Source organism: Elephas maximus, chromosome X (assembly GCF_024166365.1).
Source record: "Elephas maximus indicus isolate mEleMax1 chromosome X, mEleMax1 primary haplotype, whole genome shotgun sequence".
NCBI classification, from domain to species: domain Eukaryota; kingdom Metazoa; phylum Chordata; class Mammalia; order Proboscidea; family Elephantidae; genus Elephas; species Elephas maximus.
In genome coordinates this window covers 69,392,888-69,410,329 of record NC_064846.1, presented here as the reverse complement: position 1 = coordinate 69,410,329, position 17,442 = coordinate 69,392,888, and positions in this window count along the sequence as shown.

Here is a 17,442-nt window from a genome sequence, read left to right as displayed (position 1 = left end):
ACCCATTCTGCCACTCTCTGTCTATTGGTGCATTTAGTCCATTTACATTCAGGGTAATTATGGATAGGTATGAATTTAGTGCTATCATTTTGATGTCTTTTTTTTGTGTTGTTGACAGTTTCTTTTTCCTACTTAATTTTATGTGCTGAGTAGATTATCTTTATATATTGTCCTTTCCTCATATTTGTTGTTGTTGATTTTGTTTCTGCTGAGTCTCTATTTTTTCCTTGTATTTTATTTTGATGTGAAGGATAGTTTGTCTCCTTTGTGCTTACCTTATTATTTACCCCTATTTTTCTAAATTTAAACCTAAGTTTTATTTCTTTGTATTGCCTTGTCTTCCTCTCCATATGAAAGATCTATGACTAAATTTCTTAGTCGCTCTTATTGTTTTAATATTATCTTCTTCTACATAATAACATTGCTTTTTCCCTGTTTGGGCTTTTTTTTATCTTGATTTATTTTTGTGGTTTCCCTGTCTGGTTGACTTCTGGTTGCTCTGCCCAGTGTTCTAGACTTGGGTTGTTACCTGATATTATTGATTCTCTAAGCAAAGAACTCCCTTTAGTATTTCTGGTAGTTTTGGTTTGGTTTTTACTAATTCCATTAACTTCTGTTTATCTGGAAATGTCCTACTTTCCCATTCAAATTTGAGAGACAGTTTTGCTGGATACATGATTCTTGCCTGGCAATTTTTTTTTCCTTCAATTTTTTATATAAGTCATCCCATTGCCTTCATGCCTGCATGGTTTCTGCTGAGTAGTCTGAGCTTATTCTTATTGAATGTCCTTTGTAGGTGACTTTTTGTTTTCCCTATCTGCTCTTAAAATTCTCTATCTTTGGTTTTGACAAGTTTGATTATAATATGTCTTTGTGACTTTCTTTTAAAATCTACCTTGTGTGGAGTTTGATGAGCATCTTGGATGGATAACTTCTCATCTTTCACGATATCAGAGAAATTTTCTGTCAACAAATCTTCAACAACTCTCTCTTTTTTTCCTGTTATCCCCCCCTATTCTGGTTCTGCAATCACTCGTAGGTTATTTCCCTTGATAGAGTCCCACATGATTCTTCAGTTTTCTTCATTTTTTAAAATTCTTTTATCTGATTTTTCTTCAAATATATTTGTGCCAACTGCTTCATCTTCAGTTTCACAAACTATGCCTTCAACTTGCTCAGACCTGCTCCTCTGACTTTCTATTGAGTTGTCTAATTCTGTAATTTTATTGTTAATCTTTTGAATTTCTGATTGCTGTCTGCCTATGGATTTTTGCAGCTTATTAAATTTTTCATTATGTTCCTGAATAACATTTTTAATTTCTTCAACTGCTTTATCCATGTGTTCTTTTGCTTGTTCTGCATATTGCCTCATTTCCTTCCTGATGTCTTGAAGGTTTCTGTATATTAAACTTTTGTATTCTGCATCTGGTAATTCCAGGAAGGCACTTTCATCTAGAAGATATCTTGATTTTTTTGTTTTATGAGCGTGACTAGGTAATCATGGTATGTTTCTTTATGTGACTTGATATTGACTGTTGTCTCCGAAACATCTATAAGTTATTGTATTTGTTTATGTTTGCTTACTGTATCATAGCTTCTTGCTTTGTTTTGTTTTGATATGCCCAGATGGGCCGCTTAAGTGAACTAGCTTGATTATGTTTGCCTTTGGAGCTCTGACAGCCTGTCACCAGTTGACTAGAGCTGTTATCAGATATATCAGTGTAGGAGTCCATTCACTTTTCTTGTATGAACTCAGCTCAGGTGTCCAGATAGCTGATCATCAAGTGTGTGGTACAGGCTCTGTCCTACAGTCTTAGAGGGGCAGGGGTGATTGGTGTAGGTACCAGTATCTGGTTGCAGCAGGGGGTCACTCTCTGAACAAGTAGGGGATTGAGAACAGTCCCCCATGCGTTTCTGAGGAAAGCATGTCCCTGTGCCCTAGACCATATAGGTGGGTGGGTTCTGCAGACAGACCATGGGCACTCAATGTTTTTCGTTGTTAGGACTGGGAGGTACCAGCCATCCTTGGACCCCTGTTGCTGGTGGCTGGGTGACCTAAGTGTAGGCACCAGTCCTTAGGCCCCTGATGTGGTAGGTGAGGACCCTGTTTAATAGGCAAAGCAATGTTAAACATCAAACACCCACCTCTCCACCACACAGCTGAAACATTTGTAGTTTTCCAACAAGGGCCTATCCTCCTGAAATAGGCCCACAGAGGTCCATGCAGAGGGGAAAGGTACTCAACGTCTATGGACCATTTATGCCTGGACAGGAGCTGCTTCTGTCCTGAGCTCGCCAGGTTAGTGGAGCTGACAAATTATCTTTTCCCCCAATTGTAAATTTATTCCTTCTCCAGGGCCTGGGGGATGGCTCTAGGCACTCAAAGGGGCCTATCTCAGGCCCAGGAAAATTCACAGCCTCTGAAGCCAGCTTGGGGGAAGGGGGGCACTGTAAAATATATGGAAGTGCTTAGCTTTTATCGAGAGCACCGTTCTTCTCTGGTTCCAGAAGTCTGAGTAGGCTGTGTGGCTGGCTGCTTCTTCCTGAGGAAACTGCAGCCTAACACTAGTACCAGCCTGCTGCAGCCACTCCTGGGAATGGTGCTTGTGGGCTCCCGGCAATTGAGGTCTGGTAACTCCCCTCCGTTTCTGAACCATCTCTTTCTCCCTCTGCACCTCAGTTCTTTTTCTCACCTTGCCTTTGATGTTCAGGGCTCCTAGCTTGTCATACATATATTCATTTCACTTGTTTTTTTGGTCCTTGTTGTAAGAGGGCTCGCCAGAAACATCTGTCTATTCCTCCATCTTGGCTCTGCCTCCTAAATGGCCAATCGTTTTGATGTTAATAAAAATTGCTGTCAGTCCCCCCACTTCCTCAATTTCCTCTACCCCTGTTCTCCTTTTCACCTTCAAAATAAATTTGAAGTTCTTATTTGACATTTGTTCCATTAACATCTATGCAGTGACATCATAAATCATAACCTCTCATAATGTTTTTTACCTAAAAGAAAATAAGTTATAATGACATGCACTGGAAAAAAAGGTTAAGTCAGATTCTATGTTGAGCCATTAAAACTGGTTTACCAATTCTTTTTCACCATCCATGCATAGAGGACAATAGGTCACAAGGACTGTCAGATCATGGAAAAAACAAATTGACCAGAAGTTTCTCTATTGAGATTTAAAAAATAAATTTTACTCTTTCTGCTTGGCTTTATTTCTTAATATTTTTCTAGAGTAACAATTTATGCTAAAGTAGTAATAATATTCAGTATTCACAAATAATCTCTATTTCCCAAGAGAAACTGAGTTGTGCAAATGACCATATATAGGTATACTGGTAATTGTTTTATGCTCAAGGGCATTCACTCACAAGAACAGCAAAACATGTTTACCTTAAGAAAAATGGAAAATATTTATCTTTGAGGACTTAATGGGACATGGAGTTCACAAGAATTGTAACTTTGTTTCACATAAGTAACCTCTTCTAAAAATTGTAACAGGGCCCATTCTTTATTTTGAGTTATGCTCTCATTTCAAAACAGAACAGAACAAAACAACAACTCTACTGTAGTCACAGAATCATAAACTGGAGGGTAAATTCACAAAGGACCTGTTATGGATTGAATTGTGTCCCCCCCAAATGTGTGTCAATTTGGCTAAGCCATGATTCCCAGTATTGTGCAATTGCCCATCTCATTGTCATCTGATGTGATTTTTCTATGTGTTGTAAATCATACCCCTATGAAGTTAATGAGGCAGGATTAAAGATAGTTGTGTTAATGAAAAAGCACTCAATCTACAAGATTAGGTTGTATCTTGAGTTAAGCTCTTTTGAGATATAAAGGAAAGAATCCAGCAGAGAGACAGGAGGACCTCAGACCACCAAAAAAGCAGCTCTGGGAGCACAGCATGTCCTTTGGGCCAAGGTTCCTGAGCTGAGGAGCTGCCAGACCAGGGAAACTGATGGCAAAGACCTTCCTCCAGAGCCGACAGAGAGAGAAAACCATCCCTGGAGCTAGCACCCTGAATTTGGACTTGTAGCCTACTATGCTGTGAGAAAATAAATCTCTATTTGTTAAAGCAACACACTTATGGTATTTCTGTTAGAGCAGCACTAGCTAAGTAAGACAGGATCCCAATGTTAACTAGACAAAAATATGAACAACAACAAATTTTGCACTTTGAAAATTATTCCAATTTATAATCTAACCACATACACACAATGTCAAACCTCAAACTTTTCTATAAATATTACAGATTTCTACAGCAAGGATTGTTTTGCAGTCAGTAGTTTTTAAAACCAGTATGTATATATATATATATATATATATATATATATATACACACACATATATATATAATTATTTTTAAGTTTTTAATGATACAGTTTCTAATCATCAGTCATTTCAATAAGCCACTGAGGGAGAAGTCTGGAGTGTAATAATCTTAGTTTCTCTCAGAGCCTTCTGTAATACATCCCTTTTACGTCTACCTCATTTAACAATTATTTTAAAAGATCAAAACCCCAGAGGATCTCAGCTGAACTTAGTTAAACTTCCTTATCTGATGTATCTCAAGTATACATAAAGGACGTTGTTGTTAAGTGTCCTTGAGATGGTTCCTACTCCTAGCAGAGTGTGTCTTTTGGACTCGGGGTCCCTGTGCTGAGAAGTTCCTAGGCCAGGGAATGATTGATGACAAGGACCTTCCCACAGAGCTGACAGAGAGAGAAAGCCTTCCCCTGGAGCTGACTTCTAGCCTACCAGAGTTCAAGAGAATAAATTTCTGTTTGTAAAGTCATCCACTTGTAGTATTTCTGTTATAGCAGTACTAGATAACTAAGACAGGATTTGGTGCCAGGAAAGTGGTGCTGCTCTAACAGATATCTAAAATGTGGAAGTGGTTTTGAAACTGTGAATTGGTGGAGGCTAGAAGAGTTTTAATGTGCATAATAGTAATAGTCTAGATTTCCTTGAAAAGACTATTGGTGGAATTATGGGACATCAGAGACAATTCTAGTAAAGACTCAGAAAGAAGTGAGAAGATCTGTTATACTGGAGACAACCCAGATGGTGAGACGCAACAGCAGAAACATGGCAGTAGCAGAACCAGGAGACTGGCTTGAGACAAGCTGGAGCCAACCCATGGAACAAGAGAGCTGAATGCCTTTGCACAGGAGGTTTCCTTGTGGAGTGGGTGCCTGTGGGCAATTATCAGCAGAACTAGGCTTGCCAACCCACAGAGCAAGAAAACTGAATGCCTTCCAGCTGAAGTTTACTGGCAGAGTGGTGTGCCCCCAGGCACTTATCGCTGAAGCTAAAGGGCTTTGGGACACTTGCCCCAGGAGGGCAGCACAGGTGGTGAGGCCTGAGGTGCCAAGAGGCCAAGGAACCAGGAAGCAGAAGCTGAAGAGACAAGGAACACAGGAAGCAGAGCTGCCTCATCCTCAAAGGATAGAGCCATGACCTTTGCGCTGTCGAAGAGTGGAGTAATGGCCTCTGGGCCTTCAAAGTTGTAGCTGCAGCCTCTTAGGGGCCAAAGAGTCAGATCTTCACCAACTCTGTTCCAGAGTGTGGGGCTGTCTTTCACAAGTGCCAGGGGCATGGAATCAGATCCACTACCCAAAGATGAGGGAGTGGGGCTGCCATGCCCAAGGGCAGGAGAGCTAGGTACGCCAGGGCTGAGGGTGAAGGGTAGCCACTCAGATGGACTAGGAAAATGAGGTCACTCAAATTTGAGGGAGCAGAGTTGCTGTCTTAGTGGGGCTGGAAGGCGGAGCTGAAGACCAAGACCCAGAATCCAGAGAGTGAGGCCAACACCCAGGTAGGGTTATCAGGGCCAGTGCCTAAATGGTCTCAGAGAACAGAGGATATTTTCAAGGCTTGACAGTTAATGAGATGTGTTCTGCTGACTTGCTAGGTGCCTGCTATCCCTCCTTTCCCTCTAATTTCTCCCATTTGCTATGTAAATGTCTACCTTGTTCCTGTTCCACCATTGTACTTTGGAATTATATAACTTGTAGATTTCACAGTTGAAGAAGAATTTTTGAATTTGGACTTGGAGTTGATTTAAGATTTTTGCTATGATATGTTGAGGTGAATGCATTTTACATGTGGCAAGGACATGAATTTTGGGGGGTCAAAATTTATGGTTTTAACAAAGAGAAATTTATTCTGTCATAGGCTAGAAAGCTATAAGTCTGAATTCAGGGTGCCAACTCCAGGGGAAAGCTTTCTCTTTCTGTTGGCTCTGGAAAAAGACCCTTGTCACCAGTCTTCTCTGGACAAGGAGCTTCTCAGTGCAGGGACCCCAGGTCCAAAGGACACACCATTCTCCTGGCTCTTGTTTCTTGGTGGTATGAGGTCCCATCTCTGCTAGCTTCTCTTTTTTATATCTCAAAAGGAATTGACTTAAAATGCAACCTAATCTTGTAGGTTGAGTCCTGCCTTGTTAACATGACTGCCTCTAATCCTGCCTCATTCATATCATAGAGGTAGCATTTACAACACATAGGAAAATCATATCACATGATAAAATGGTGTGCAATCACCAGTACTGGGAATCATGGCCTAGCCAAGTTGACATATATTTTGGGGGGACACAATCCAATCCATAATAGATGGAAAAAAATATTCCCTGAAAATAGTAGCCAAAAAGAACAGGGATGGCTATATAAATATCAGGCAAAATAGACTAAATAAAATGTGTTACAAAAGAAAACGACATCATATGTTGATAAAAGGTTCAATACATCAAGAATATATAACAATTTTGAACGTACTTGCACCTCACAGCAGAGCTCCAAAATGTATGAAGCAAAAGTGGACAGAATTGAAGTGAGAAGTAGAAAGTTCTACAACTACAGTTTCAGACTTCAATACCCAACTTTCAATAATAGATTGAACAGTGAGAGAGAAAATTAATAAGGAAATAGAAGTCTTGAACTCTATAAACCAATTAGACCTAACAGACAAGTATAGAACACTCCACCCAACAACAGCAGAATACACATTCTTCTGAAATGCATATGGAACATTCTTCAGGATAGACACAAAACCTATCTATAAATGTTTAAAAGATTGCAATCACAAAAAGTATATTTTCTGACTCTAGCAGAATGGGACTAGAAATCACAAACAAAAAACTGGAAAAAAATCAGAAATATGTGGAAATTAATCAACAGACTCTTAAACAAACAATAAGTTAAAGAAGAAATTAAAAAGAAATTAGAAAATACCTTGGTATAAATGAAAACGAAAGCACAAAAATGCAGAAGCAGTGCTCAGAGGTAAAATCATAGCTGTAAATGCCTATATTGAGAAAAGAATGGAGGCTTCTAGAAAGACAGTAGCATGATCAGTCTAAGATCCTGACCTTCCCACACATACACCAAAAAAAAAAAAAAGACATCTGTAATATCAACTCTGTAAGAACACTTAAAAGTAAGTGAAGGTTTTGCCATACATAAAAACTAATTTAAAATGGATCAAGGACCTGAATGATAAACCTAAAATCATAAAGTTCTTGGATGAAAATATAGGAGCAAAGCAATGGGACCTATTTTTTTTCAATGAGATATTATCATAACAACAACAAATGTATGAGCAACAGAGAGCAAAATATCTAAATGGGACCTCATTAAAGTTAAATGGTTATATTCATCAAAAGGCTTTATCAGAAGAGTAAAGAGACAACCTACAGACTTAGAAAAAATCTTTGGGAATGATATAACCAATAAAGATCTAATATATAAAACGTTATAGAAAATATCCACAACTTAACTACAAAAAGACAAAAAACACAATCAAAAACTAAACAAAGGACATAAACAGACACGTTCTCAAAGAAGGTATCAGAATAGCCAATAGACACATGAAAAGATGCTCAAAGTCATTAACCATCAGAGAACTGCAAATCAAACTCACAGTAAGATCCCATTTCTCTCCCACTATAATGGCTAAAACAATAAAAGGAAAATAACAACTGTTGGAGGGAATGTGGAGAAATAGGCACCCTCGTCCATTGCTGGTAAAATGAGGGTCCATTCATTGTAGAAAACAACCATTTTCTACAAAGGGTACAACCATTGTAGAAAACTGTTTGGCAGCTCCTCAAAAAACTAGAGGTAGAGTTGCCATGTGACCCAATAATTCCACTCCAAGGTATACATCCCAGAGAAATATAGAAATGATACAAACAAACATATGCATACCTATGTATATGTATATCACAGCACTATTCACAATAGCAAAAAGATGGATACAACTTAAGTGCACATCAACAGATGAATGGATAAGCAAAATGTGGTACATACATACAGTGGAATAACACTCAGTGATAAAGAAAAATGAGTTCCCAAAGAATCTTACAACATGGATGAACCTGGAGGACATTACGTTGAGCAAAATCAATCAATCAAAAAACATGATATTGTGTGTTCTCACTTTTATGAAATGACGAGAACAGGTAACTATACAAAAACTAATGTGCATTAGTGGTTACCAGGGATGGGGGAGAAGAGAGGGGTTAACTCTTTAGGTAATAGGCATTTGTTATTTTTGGTGATGGGAAATGTAACACTGAATGAGGGTGAAGTGTGCATAACTCGACAAAGCTAGCAATGTCATTAAGATGTACACAAGAAAAAAGGGCCTGTTGTTAATTTCTATGGCATACATAAATTTACGGCAACAGCAAAAACAACCAAAAAATATATGTGCAGATATATATATATATAAAAATATGTAGGTATATATGTGCATAATACCTTGCCATCCAGTTGATTCCAACTTATAGTGACCCTACAGGACAGAGTAGAACTGCCCCACAGGGTTTCCAAGGAGTGGATGGTAGATTTGAAGTGCCAACCATTTGGTTAGCAGCCAAGCTCTTAACCACTGTGCCATCAGGGCGCCTATATGTGTATAAAAACCAAAACCAAACCCATTGCCATCAAGTTGATTCCAACTTATAGTGACCCTATAGGACAGAGAACTGCCACATGGAGTTTCCAAGGAGCGCCTGGTGGATTCGAACTGCCGACCTTTTTGTTTGCCGCTGTAGCACTTCACCACTACGCCACCAGGGTTTCCATAGATATGTATATACGTGTGTATATAAGTGTATGCATGTGTATATGTATATGTATCTATGTGACTGTATCCACATATATTCATGTATATAGTAAAGCCCATAAGGGGCACAATTACAGAAACTTCTTAGACATAGCCAAACACCTCACAGGATTAGATTTAGGGGTCTGAAGGATTGAGAACATAATCTCATAGGACATCTCAGTCAATTGGAATAATACAGTTCATAAAGTTTACATTCTACATTCCATTTTGGTAAGTAGTGTCTGGAGTCTTAAATGCTTGTGAATGCCCATCTAAGGTATGACTATTGGTCTCTACTTGTCTGGAGCAAAAGAGAAAGAAGGAAACAAAAAACTCAAAAAAGAAACTAGTCTACAGGACTAATAATCTACAGAAACCATGGCCTCATCTACCCTGAGACCAGAAGAACTAGATGGGGCTTGGCTGTGACTACTGACCATTCTGATCAGGGCCACAATAGATTGATTCTGATAGAAGGGGAGGAAAATGTGGATCATAACGTCAAATTCTAAAAAAAAGTCCAGATTTACAGGACTGGTTGAGACTGGAGGACTCCCCAAGACTATTACTCTGAAATTCTTTTTAGAACTTGAACCAAAACTAGCCCCTGGTGTCACCTTTTAGGTAAATAACAGATAGGCACACAAAATAAAGAATGTCACCCATTAGTACTGTGCTCCTTTAAAAAATCATCCATATGAGACAAAATGGTGAACAATTACTTTAAAACAAATGTGAGAAGGTAAGGGGGCAGGCAACCTAGATTAATGGAAAGGAAACACAGTAGAGAAATAATGACAATGTTCATGCATTGTGAGGAATGTAGTCAATGTCACTGAACAGCCTGTGTACAAATTGTTGACTGGGAACCTAAACTGTTGTGTAAACTTTCACCAAAAACACAAAATATTATTTTTAAAAAGAAATTAAAATTAACTAATCATAAAGTAAAATGCCTAAAAGATGGACATTAAAAAAATTGTGACAGATTGCAGTAAGTAACTGCATATTGAAACAAGAAAAAGGTGACTTTTAGATGATAGGAAATTTTTGCCTACAATCCCCACCCCTCCCCCTTGCACCAAGGTGTCCATGGCAGTGGCTGCAGCAAAGGTAGAGCAAATCTTTGGAGTGAGCAGGGCAGACTTTGCTGTCAGACTGTTTTTCAGTATGTCTGTTCAGATCTGTATGGGAGCTGCCTCAGGACTGACGTCTAAGTTTTTCTAGAATTGGAGCTCACACAGAGTGGTGCGGGCGGGGGGGGGGGAGGTTAGCAAGCAAAGATTGAAGGCTGTGACAGCCTGATCATTTCTTGCAGAAATGAACACTTCTGAAAGCACCTGTATACAGGGAAATTGAAAAGCCACAACATGCTCAAAACTAATGTCTGCACTTCAAAAAAAAAATCACAGGGCATACAAAGAAACTGGAAATGATGGTCCATGCAAAAGAACAAAATGAAGGAAAAGAAATTGTCTTTGTAGAAAGCCAGATAGTGGACAGACTAGAAGACAACAGTATTAAACATGCTCAAATAAATAAAGGAAAATGCAGAAAAAGAACTAGAGGAAATCAGGAAAATGATACATGAACAAAAGGAGAATATCAACAAAGATATACCCTTTGCCTCTGAGTCAATTCTGACTCATAGCAAACCTATAGGACAGAGTAGAACTGCCCCATAGGGCTTCCAAGGAGCAGCCGGTGGATTCCAACTGCCTACGTTTTGGTTAGCGGTTGTAGTTCTTAACCACTGCGCCAACAAAGATATAAACAATATAAAAAGAAGCCAAATGAAATTATTGGAGCTAAAAATACAATAACTGAAACTAAAAATTCAAATGACTCAACACCAGATTCGAGCTTCCAGAATAAATAATCAGCAAATTATAGGAAAAGACAATGGAAATAGTTGAGTCTAAGAAAAAAAAAAGGATAAAAGGATAGAGAAAACTGAGAAAATTCTAACGGAATTGTAGGGAAATGTCAAGCAAACCAACGTATACATCATAGGAATCCCAGAAGGAGAAAAGAGACAGAAAGACACAGAAATAATTTTTGAAGAAATAATGGCCTAAATATTTCCAAATTTGATGGAGGACATGAATATAAATCCAAGAAGCCCAATGAACTCCAAGTAGAACAAATCCTAAGAGATCCACAATAAGACGTATTACAATCAAACTCTTGCAAACCAAAGAAAAAGACAGAATCCTTACAGAAGTAAAAGGAAATGGAATTGTCATATACAAGCAATCTTCAATAAGATTAAATGCCAATTTCTCCTCAGAAACTTGAAGGCCAGAAGGCATCGCAATGACATCTTTAAAGTGCTGAAGAAAAGAACTGTCATCCAAAAATTCTATAACAGGCAAAACTACCTGTCGGGCATCATGCTGAAGTTAAGACATTCCCAGATAAACACAAGCTGTGGGAGTTTTTTCTGAATAGACCCACGTTACAAGCAATGCTAAAGGTAGCTTTAAATAGAACTGCGAAGACACTAGACAGTAACTCAAAGCCGTTTGTAGAAAAAAATGATCTACAATGAAGGTAATATCATGGGCAAATTATCATATTTTTGGTTTGTAACTTTAGTAGTTCTATCCTAAATATTTCTAAAAGACAAATATATTAAAATATAATTATAAATATATGCTATTGGGCACATAAGGTACTGTTGTGAATTGAATTGTATCCCCCAAAAATATGTGTTGTAAATCCTATTCCCTATAGAAGAGGTTGCAGTACCATTTGGGAATAGATTTTCTTTGTTATGTTAATAAGGCCATACCAGTGTAGATGTTTCTTAAGTCAGTCACCTTTGAGATATAAAATGAACAGATAGGCACACAGAAACAGGTAGCTATGGGGGAAGATAGCTGCCAAGCCATATGAAGATCACCAAGTAAAAGAAGCTGAAAAGGCAAAAGGACCTTCCTCCAAGGCTGAGGGAGAAAGAAAATCTTCCCCTAGAGCAAGCACCCTGAATTTGGACTTCTAGCCTTGTTTACTCTGGGAAAATAAATTTCTGTTCATTAAAGCCACCCCATTTGTGGCATTTCTGTTATAGCACCAGTAAGAAACTAAGGCAGGTACCACGATGTAATTTATGATCATAACTACATAAAGGGGGGAAGGAGTGGTATAGAAATAGAATTTTTGTGTGTCTGCCAGGTGCTCCTTGGAAACTCTAAGGGGCACTTCTACTCTGTCCTATAGGGTTGCTATGAGTCGGAATCAATTTGACGGCAGTGGGTTGGGCGGGTTACTGAAGTTAAGTTGATATCAATTTAAACTAGGGTGCTATAATTTAAGATGTCAACTGTAATACTCATGGTAATGACAAAGAAAAAATATCTAGAAAATATATACAAAAAAGGAGAGGAGAAGATAATTAGAACAGTTCACTATAAATAATATTAACTAAACACAAATGCTGGCAGTACTGGCAGATATGAGGGAAGAAAAAAGGTATAAGACACACAGAAAATAAATATCAAAATGGCAGAAATTCTTCCTTACTGTTAGTTACCTAAAATATACATGAATTAAACTCTCCAATAAAAGGTAGACTGGCAAGATGAAAATAAATAAAAACCAAGATCCATCTATCTTTTGTCTATACAAGACACATCTTATAACCAAAGACACAAATAGGTTGAATGTGAGTAGGTATTAAAATATTCCAGGCAAACAGAAACAAAAGTTACCTGGGGTGGCTGTACTGATACCAGACAAAAGTCAAAATCTGTTGCAACAGACAAATAAGGGCATTATATACTGAGAAAAGGGTCATTCATTAAGATGTAACAATTTTAAATATATATACATCTAAAATCAGAGCTCCAAAACATAAAAAGCAAACACTGACAAAATTAGAGGCAGAAATAGACAGCTGTACAATAGCTGGATACTTAAATACACAACTTTCAATAATAGAATCTAGAAGATCAATAAGGAAATAGAGGACATGAACAACACTACAAACCCACTAGACCTAACAGACATGTGTAAAACACTCTACTCCAACAATACTACCATATATATTCTTCTTAGCACATAGATCATTCTCTAGGATACACCATACGCTAGGTCACAAAACAAGTCTCAATAAAATTAAAAAGATTGAAATCATAAAAAGTATCTTCTTTGATCACAACCAAAAACCCAATAAAAGAAGAAAAACTGGAAAAATCATTAATATGTAAAAATGAAACCAGGCACTATTAAACAACCAATGGAACAAGGAAGAAATTAAGAGAGAAATCAGAGACTACTTAGAGTCATGTAAAATGAAAGCACAATATACCAAAATTTATGGGATGGCGTGAAGGTAGTGTTCAGAGAGAAATTTATAGCAGTAAATATCTACATTAAAAAGGTAGAGTGATTTCAAATAAATAACCTAAATTTACAACTTGAGAAGCTGGATAAAGGAAATCCCAAAGCTATAAGGAAAGAAATATCAAAAATCAGGGAGAAAATAAATAAAATAGATAATAGAGAAACAATAGAGAGAATCAACAAAACCATAACTTGGTTTTTGAAAAGTTCAATAAATTGGCAAACCTTTAGTTAGAATAAGGAACCCTGGTGGCACCGTGATTAAAGCACTTGGCTGCTAACTGGAAAGATCGGTGGTTCAAATCTACCAGTTGCTCCGTGGGAGAACGATGTAGCAGTCCGCTTTTGTAAAGATTTACAGCCTTGGAAACCTTATGCGGGCAGTTTTACTCTGTGAGGTCACTATGAGTCAGAATTAACTCGATGACAGTGGGCTTGGTTTGGTTTTGGTTTTAGTTAGAATGACAAAGAAAAAATAGAAAAGATGCAAATATCTAAGTTAGGAATCAAAGTGGAAACAATAACACTGAAACTACAGAAATAAAAAGGATCATAAGAGAATACTTTGAACAATTGTACACCAACAAATTAAATAACCTAGATGAAATAGACAAATTCCTAGAAACACACATACTGCCAAAATTGACTAAAGAAGAAAGAGAACATCATAACAGATCTATAAATATTAAAGAGATTGAATCAGTAATCCAAGACCTACCAACAGAGAAGAGTCAAAAATCAAATGGCTTCACTGGGGAATTCTACCAAACATTTAAAGAAGAATTAACAGTTCTGCTCAAACTTTTCCAAAAAATATTAGAAGTGGTAACGCTTCCTAACTTATTATATTAGGCCAGTGTTACCCTGATACCAAAGCCAGATAAGGTTACCACAAAGAAATAAAACCATAAAACAATATTCCTCATGAATATACATGCTAAAATCCTCAAGAAAATGCTAGCGAACAGAATCCAACAGCACATTAAAAGGATCATAGGAGGCCGGGGCCAAGATGACAGAGTAGTCAGACACTTCTGGTGTTCCCTCTTACAACAGAGACCTCAAAAAACAAGTGAATTGATTATACATATAACAAGCTAGGAGCCCTGAATATCAAAGGCAAAGTTAAGGTATCAGACTGAGGAGCAGGAGGAGGGAGAGACTCTTTAGAAGCAGCAAGGAGTTGCTGGACCTGACTCGTGAGAACCAGTGCCCCTCAGCCCCAACCACCTGGTGTGACCACAGTGGGGCTGGCAGTAGGATTCTGGATGCGGTTTTCTCAGCTACAGAGAGCAAGCGGCAGAGTCTATTCATACCTCCAGAATCAGCAAAGAACAGGGCTCTCTGCAAAAGTTAAGTGCTTCTGTCTAATTTACCACGAGGGCTTAAAAGCACCCCTTTCAAAAGAACTCTCTCCCATTTATCTGATCCCTCCTCCCTCTGCCCAGGCCCCAAACCAGCTTCAGTGGCAGTCGATTTCCCTGGGCCTGAGATAGGTCTTGCTGCGAGTCCTGGGCCATTCTCCTGGCCTTGGAGAAGTAACAAATTAACCAATGAGAGAAAAATAATCCTCTGGCTCCCCTAAGCTGAGAACTCAGAGCACAAGCAACTCCTGCCCAGGCACAAGCGGTCCAAGGACTTCAAATGCCTTTCACCCCTGCATGGACCTGTATGGGCCCATTTTAGCAAGTAGGCCCTGGTAGACATGGTGCAAGGGTGTATGCACCTGAGGTCTGACTTTAACTGTCAACTGTTTCAGCTATACAGTGGAGAGGCAGGTTTTTGACATTTGACACCACTCTGTCTATTAAGCAGAGTCCTCACCTGCCCACATCAGGGGCCTAAAGACTGGTGGCTCCACCCATGCCACCTATACCCATGACAGGGGTCCAAGGATAAGTGGTGCCTCTCAGTCCTTACAGCTAAAAGCATTGGGTGTCCATGGTCTGGCTGCAAAGCCCACACACCTGTGCTCTCTAGGGAACAGGGATGAGCATTCCTCACAGAAACTCAGGGGTTGGTTGTCAGCCCCCTGCCTTGCTCAGAGTTTGACCCCCTGCTGCAAGCAGATGCCTGTGCATACATCAGCCACCATTGCTCCTCTAAGACTGTAGGTGAGAACCTGCTTCACTGTAGGTGAGAACCTGCTTCACACACTTGATGACTGACTACCTGGACACCTGAACTAAATCTATACAAGAAAAGTGGATGAGCTCCTAGGCTCATATACCTGGTAACAGCTCGAGCCATTTGGTGACAGGACATTAGAGCTTCAAAGGTGTCAATAAACAAGCTAGCTCACTCGAGCAGCCTATTTTGGTATATCAAAATAAAACAGAGCAAGAAGCTAGGGCATAGGAAGCAAACATAAAGTAAATTACTACGATAACTTATAGATGGCTCGGAGAAAACCGTCGATATCAAATCACATAAACAAGCAGACTGTGATTGCTTCAACAAGCTCCCAAAACAAAGAATCAAGGAATCTTCTAGAAGAAGATATTTTCCTGGAATTACCAGAGGGAGAATACAAAAGATTAGTATACAAAGCTCCTCAAGAGATCAGGCAAAATGCAGAACAAGCCAAGGGACAAACTGATAAAGCAGTCAAGGAAATGAGATTGTTATTCAAAGTGAAATGACAAATTTAATAGGCTGCAAGAATCCATAGAGAGACAGCAAGCACAAATTCAGAAGGTTGACAATAAAATTTCAGAATTAGACCACTCAATAGAAAGTCAGAGGAACAGAATTGAAGAACTGGAAATCAGAACTAGTGAGACTGAAGATAAAACACTTGACACCAATAAATTCGAAGAAAAATCAGGTAAAAGAATTAAAAAAAATGAAGAAACCCTAAGAATCATGTGGACTCTATTAAGAGAAATAATATATGAGTGATTGGAATGCCAGAATGGGGAGGGAGAACAGAATATACAGAGAGAATTGTTGAAGATTTGTTGGCAGAAAACTTCCCTGATGTTGTGAGAGATGAGAAGATATCTATCCAAGATGCTTATTGAACCCCACACAAAGTACATCCCAAAAGAAAGTCACCAAGCCATACTATGATCAAACTGGCCAAAACCAAAGATAAAGAGAGAGTTTTAAGGGCTGCTAGGGATAATTTTTTAGGGATAAGTGAAAAGTCACCTACAATGGAGAGTCAATAAGAATAAGCTCAGACTACTAGGCAGAAACCACGCAAGCAAGAAGGCAATGGGACGACATATATAAATCATTGAGGGAAAAAATTGCCAGCCAAGAATCATACATCCAGCAAAACTGTCTCTGAAATATGAAGGTGAAATAAGGGCATTTTCAGATAAACAGAAGCTTAGGGAATTTGCAAAAACCAAACCAAAACTACAAGAAATACTAAAGGGAGTCCTCTGGCTAGAAAATCAATAATACTAGATAACAACCCAAGACTAGAATACAGGACAGAGAAACCAGGTATCAACCCAGATAGGATAATCACAAAAATTAATTAAAATAAAACCACTCAAAACAGGGAAACAGCCACATTATGTAAAAGATGACAACATTAAATCAATACAAAGGCATTAAAAAATGTAGTTATAGATCTTTCATATGGAGAGAAAGTCAAGGCGATATAAAAAGGTAAAAGTTTGGTTTAAACTTACATAAATAGGGGTAAACATTAAGGTAACCACAAGGAGACTAACTAACAATCCTACACATCAAAATGAAAAACAAGAAAAACATAAAGACTCAGCAAATACAAAATTAACAACAAGGAAAAAGAGGAAAACACAACATATAAAGAAAAACTACTCAGCACAAAAAATTAAGTGGGAAAAAGAAACTGTCAACAACACACAAATAAAGACATCAAAGTGACTGCACTAAACTCATACCTATCCATAATTAGGCTGAATATACATGGACTAAAAGCACCAATAAAGAGACAGACAGTGGCAGAATGGATTAAAAAAAATGTGATCTACCTATAT